We start from the raw sequence: 6,885 nt of genomic DNA, 5'->3' as shown, positions 1-6,885 counted from the left end.
ACGGTTATTTTTAAAACCGAAATAAAAAAGAACACTTTGATTCTTTTGTCAAATACAAATTCGGTATCGATTTTTTTTTTATTTACTATTTTAGTATTAAAATAGTTTTAAAAATCGAATGCTACATTTAAATGTACTTTTAAGTGTGCCGTTATGTCTCGACGTCTACCCCACGTGGGTACACAGAACGCACTGAATGTAGTAGGCTAAATATAGGAGCAACGTGCTTACTGTACTTGCATAGAGCTGATAATACCACCACTGAGTGCTATTTTATTACTATTCTAAAATTAAAAAATCGATCCTTTAAGGAATGACTTCGCTATCCAGAAATTGATTCCCAAAAACAAATTCCAAAAGTATTAAAATACTTAATTAAATTTTGTATAATTTAATTTTCTTTTCAATGTACCATTTCTTTATTATTATTTTTTAAATATTTGTATGCCTGCATGCAGACCGAACACATCACAACATTGTTATTTGAATTATTTTACCTCCTTTTTGTATTTTATGTGTTTTCGCAAATAAATTGATTTGATTTACTTTTTGTAAAAATAAAGAATCAATCCTATCAATTTGTCATCTGTCAGAATTTCAATTCAGAACTAAATAAGTATCTTATTAACATAACTTAAGCTCGACTATATGAACTATATCTCGACTGGGACAGTCAGAGGTACATTTATTTATTTATTTATTGCATGTCACATGGTATAACAGTTCATATAAATAAATTATGTACAACATATGACACTCTGTAAGGGTACCGCAAAAGTATCTTAATAATAACTTAAAATTAAATATTTTTTATAAATTTTAAACATTGCAAGATGATCTAAGTACCCACAATATATCATCGAGATTTTTGTTAAGACTTAACGTGATAGGCAGCAGTATCGCGAACTGTAACGGCCGAGCCAATTGTCAGTGAAAACTGCACTTAGATAAATTAATAACTCATTGGTGCAAGTCACGTACCGGGATTCGAATCGGCGCTCCCCGTTTGAGAAGCAAGCCAGTGAACCACAGTGACAGAAGTACTTCATTGTTGTTGTTTTTAACCGACTTCAAAAAAGGAGTAGGTTCTCAATTCATCAACACACAATAAAGTACTTAGTTTTGAATTAAAATGTTGATTTTGATAATAAAGTTTACGCGGTTATCATCATAATTAAAACACATAATAACGGGTTCTTACCGCGTTTAAAGCAGGGATATGAGACTCCCAATATTTCGGCACTGTTGCAAGTGTCATGACGGGATGACCCGTGATCATTCATTCCGTGATTATGGCATTAATGTGTTTCACCATAGGCTAGTTACCAACTAGTCAAATCAGTTACTTTTTAACAAACGTCAAAACACGAAATTACTATGGGTTTTGTATGAAAAAGCACAATGTGACGTCATAGAAAAACGTGATAAAATGTCAGACTTATTATTACGCTTTTCTTGATTAAAATTCATAAATAAGTTAAATAGAAAAAAGGAAATGTTTTTCGATACTTTTACATCTGTCTTTATTTAGAAATCAGAATTTTATAATCTATCTTGAACCTAGTACACGACCCAATTATTAAAAATTGTCTATTGTCAATTCCCGCATAGTCATTTTTTTTGTTTTGGTTTTCCCCGAAGGGTAAGGCAAAGGGAACTATGCCCATACAGCCATGTCTTACGTATTTTTTTTCTTGATGATTAATGAAATTATGAAAGGTGATGATGATGAAATCTAAGCCCCACCCTCGGAGCAGACTTCTACTCCGAACCCCAAACGAATTAACTCAAAAGTCCGCATAAACTTTCGAGTTATGAAGCGGCTTGTTAGCACGAAGCGAAAATAGGTAGATACACTTTGTTTATTGAATACTCCGATATAATAACACTATCGCGAATGTTTTCCGACTAACTTAATGCGATCATTAACCACAAAACACTACTTCGTATTAATTATTTAGATTATTCAATAAAGAAAGCTCGTTCCCGTTCCCGCCAAAATGCCCCGCATAGACAACAATGACTTTTTTTTTCATCTTTTCCAATGAGGTGCACGTGTTTGAATGAAGTTACTACGTACAGGGTGTTAGTGACATCGTAACGAAAACTTTGAGGATCATTCAGACCATGATTCTGAGTTGATTTCAAGTGGAATTTTCCGTCGCAAAAGTATGGAACCAAAATTAATGAAAAAAAACTCTCGAAAGGAAATTGCACTTGATATGAACTCAGATAATTACGCTGTATCACGATCGACGCTAGGCTTACGATCCGGAGGTCCCAGATTCGATTCCCGGTGGGGACACATCGCAAAAATTACTTTATGGTCCCTAGTTTGGTTAGGACATTACTGGCTGATCACTAGATTGTCCGAAAGTAAGATGATCCGTGCTTCGGAAGGCACGTTAAGCCGTTGGTGCCGTGTATTACTTAGTGATGTGAGTAATCGTTACATGAGCCATGTCAGGGGCCTTTGGCGGCTCAATAGTAAACCTGACACCAGGGTTAATGAGGTTGGTACTCCACCTCACAACCCACACGATAGAAGAAGATTACGCTGTTGCGTGGTTGGTGCCCTAGTGAGATAGGGTCTGAGAACCAATTCTACATAAACTCACGCCTATTTCCCTAAGTAAGCAGAGACTACTGGAATTCCATTGGCTTCGATCCTGAGTAATCCTGACACACTTCTCTTCCTTCCTCCACATTAATCAATCGTTTCATACACGCACGCCGTTTCAGAGTAGATCGTACTGAACCTTTTCTAAGGACATCTCCAATTTGGTCAATGTACGTTCTTCTAGGTCTTCCTCTGCCAGCCCTACTACCAACCTTCACTTTATATATTGCTTTCGTAATAATATAACTTGGGTATTAGCAGAATATCAGTGTTGGTGAGAGTGGGTACTCTTACCATACTTTGAGCAACAATATCCTGAGTCAGTCCCATTTCCCTGTGCAGTGTTAGCTACTAGTCATAATTTATTAATCTTAATTTATGTAAGTATTTTTGTAACCTTCACTGTTCTGGGAATAAAGTTGTTCTTTTCTATTCTATCTATTAATCCTATTATCCTCCATCCGCTCTATGTGTCCAAACCAACTTAATATTCCCTTCTCAATCTTAATGTCACTATATCGTCTTTTATACCACATCTCTTTCTTATCACACTGTTTCTCACTCTATCACTCAATGTGTAGTTATTTTTTAATACTTTTATTACATTTGCATGTATTAATTTGCCTAACTTTTAACTCGTGTATACCAAGGTGATGTGAGTTGTTTTTATATTCTTCATATCTATAACTCGTGTAACATTTGTTTAACATGTAAATATTTTATTAACATTAGCCAGGTAAATATAGGCCTATATTTACTTTTTACATTACGTAACTACCTTTTAAAAAAATGGCGTCCGAATAAGAAAGTGTTTTTTTGTTGTAACTTGACATAAACATAAACAGCCTGTATACGTCCCACTGCTGGGCACAGGCCTCCCCTCAATCAACCGGAGGGGGTATGGACCATACTACCACCACTACCACTGCGGGTTGATGGAGTTGTTTTATGGCTAATAGCCGGGACTTACAGCTTAATGTGCACTGCGAAGCACGTAATCATATTACTTTTTCGGACAATCGGCTGATTCAAGCCTGCCATGTTAACAAACTAACTCACTTTTTGTTGAAGGGAATTCAAATCATTTATGAAATAAATCTTTTTTTACATGAAAATCAATCATCACAAAAAATAATCGTTTCATTTTGTAAGTGGGTGAGATAAATCGACATAGGTGATCATCTTTTTTTTTTACGTGACTTATTGTCGATTTGCCGCAGATGGAATTAACTACTTGGCCGGATAAAAACATAGGTCATCGACCTCCCAGCCTACACAAGAGAATAAGATGATTGGGAATTGGGTAGTTTCCTAGGTCACAGATAAGTTATGAAATTCTGATTACTAAAAATAAAAACAGATCTAAAAGTGACAAAAACGTTTTTCTTTATCTATTTAACTTATTTTTGAATTTAATAAAGAAAAATGTAATAATAAATGCGACATTTTGTCACGTTTTTCTATGACGCCACAGGTTGCCTTTTCATACAAATTCCATAGTAATTTCGTGTTTTGACGTTTAGTAAAAAGTAACTGATTTGACTAGTTGGAACTACCCTATTGTATTTAAATTTTATTCTCAAACTTCAAATATTATTTTATGAAGTAAAGGAAAATACTACGGGTAATAAGGACTCCTAATAATTTATTTTATGTCAAGTTGCATGTGTTTGAAACTGACTTATATTTTTATATTTTCAATTGCAAATTAGTAATACTATTATGTTACCTATTCTGTGTTCTGTTCTGATACTATTCTGTGTGTGTGTGTGTGTACACAAGCAAACACAGTACGGTCACAAGCATTATTATGTATACACTTTGGTACCATGTCACATTAACTTTTTTGACAAATTGAATTGTAAGTCTCACTAAATATCAAATATGTTAGTGCGACAGAGTCCTAAACTGGGTACATTACGTTGCTCATGACTGTACACCTAACTTGCCGATTCAACGCCGGAACCCTGGTACCAGACTTGCACCAATGACTTATTGATTTATCTTAAGTGCAGTTTTCACTAAAACAGTTGGCTCGAGGGCTCGACCACGATGACAGCGATGAATATAGATATTTTTCAGATTGAATTTGAGATGAAACCAAGTCGAGTCACTAGTTATAAAGTTACAACATTTAGATTAAACTGTCTTAAGGGGCCTCTACGTGTTGGCTTCGGCCCCATGCACGCCTTTCAAAAGTCCGGGCCTCCATAGGCCCGAGATATGAAAAAGACATACAAATAATAATAATTTCCTTTACTAAAATTTAATAGGAGTCACACACATTACGTAATGCATAAATTGAATTAAAATAAATATACAATATAAAATAAAATACCTATTTCTTATTTGCGTCCCGGTGCAAAGGTAGGTACTTAAAATCTATCTGATTAGTAAATGGTACTTAGTCGGCACCACGGAATAGGAAAAAGATGTTAGTAAGTCCCTTTCGTAAGATATTGCATAATACAAGTTTTTTTTATAAATAGCCGATCATACTAAGGTTTTTAGCTTTCTTGTGATAAAGAGGGATCTCCTTGCATGATAGTCGATAATGTTTTTATTTTTATTTTTATTTCCAATTTCCAACACAATGTAAAGTTGTTATAAGGAATAAATGAATATCTCTCTCTCTATTTAAGAGCTGCGCTCTTGTCGGTGGAGTAATCGCCATTCCTCTCTTCTTCCCGCCAAAACCTTCACCTCCCGATACGACACGACCTGCACCTTCTCTTTTATTTGTTTCATAAATGTTATCTTAAGTCTACCCCTCCCTCTCTTCCCTTCAATTTTTTCTTCTATAATGTTTGTGTCGGAGTGTGGAAATGAATATGAATATGAATATATATATGAATCGATTTATTACCCTGCAGGTTATAATACACAAGACAACCTTTTAATATATTTTCGCGGAGCTTCATGCGTCGTAAAGCTTGCGTACGAGTGGAGTGTGAAGTTGAAGTATGAATGAACTATTTGTTCATACTTGTATGACGCGCGTTTCGCGCTCGCTTGGCCCTTCCAACCTCTTTCGTCTATTGCGTGGTCGTTACGATTTAACTGCATATAAGTTATAAATATTCCGTATTTAACCGCCTCCGTGGTCTAGTGGTTAGAGCGTTAGGCTCACGATCTGGAGGTCCGGGTTCGATCCCCGATGGGGACATTGTCGAAATCACTTTGTGAGACTGTCCTTTGTTTGGTAAGGACTTTCAGGCTTGAATCACCTAATTGACCAAAAAAGTAAGATGATTCCGTGCTTTGGAGGGCACGTTAAGCCGTTGGTCCCGCTATTAGCCGTAAAAACACCTCCACTAACCCGCATTGGAGCAGCGTGGTGGAGTATGCTCCATACCCCCTCCGGTTGATTGAGGGGAGGCCTGTGCCCAGCAGTGGGACGTATATAGGCAGTTTATGTTATGTTATTCCGTATTAAGTAAATAGGGTACCTAATCATTGTAATAAATAATACAGAGTGTTAGTGACACCGTAACGAATACTGAGGGAGATGACTCAGACCATGATTCAGAGTTGATATCAAGTAAAATTTTTCTTCGCAAAATTATTATTGTTTTTTATTTCTATTTAATTATTTTCTATTAAGTATATTATATACTTATTATACTTTTGCGATGAAACATTGCACTTGATATTAAGTTAGAATACTGAGCTATGATTGATATGTTATGATGTCACTTACACCCAGTACAAGTACGTACTGATAGCCATACGAGTACATATATGTACGTATGTATGTACATATGTGCGTGTGTACGTATGTAGTGGGTGTTAGTGCCTCAGTAACAAATACTGAGGGGAATGATTCAGACCATAATTCTGAGTTGATATCAAGTGATATTTCCTGTCGGAAAATTAATGACAATTTGATTTTATTTTTCAGTTCCATACTTATGCGATGGAAAATTCCACTTGATACCAACCCAGAATCATGGTCTGAATCATCCCTCGAAGTTTTTGTTACGATGTCACTATCGGACAATCAGGTGATCAGCCTGCAAGACCTAACGAAACAAGGCATTTTGTACTAATATTTTCAGGGGGACGTGTTGGTGGGTCTAGGGGTAAAATAAATTACTCATAGACCCACTGGCGATCAATGTTTAGAATGGTAGGACAACAGGTAAAGAAAATACCCGTGGACCCACTAGGGGGACATGTTAGTGGGAACACGGGTAAAAGGGGAGATAATTTTATGATATATCCCCACAGGGATTCCAACCCGGGACCCGGCTCGTGAGCCCAAC

Source organism: Pectinophora gossypiella, chromosome 10 (assembly GCF_024362695.1).
Source record: "Pectinophora gossypiella chromosome 10, ilPecGoss1.1, whole genome shotgun sequence".
Lineage (NCBI taxonomy): Eukaryota > Metazoa > Arthropoda > Insecta > Lepidoptera > Gelechiidae > Pectinophora > Pectinophora gossypiella.
This window is presented reverse-complemented; position numbering follows the sequence as displayed.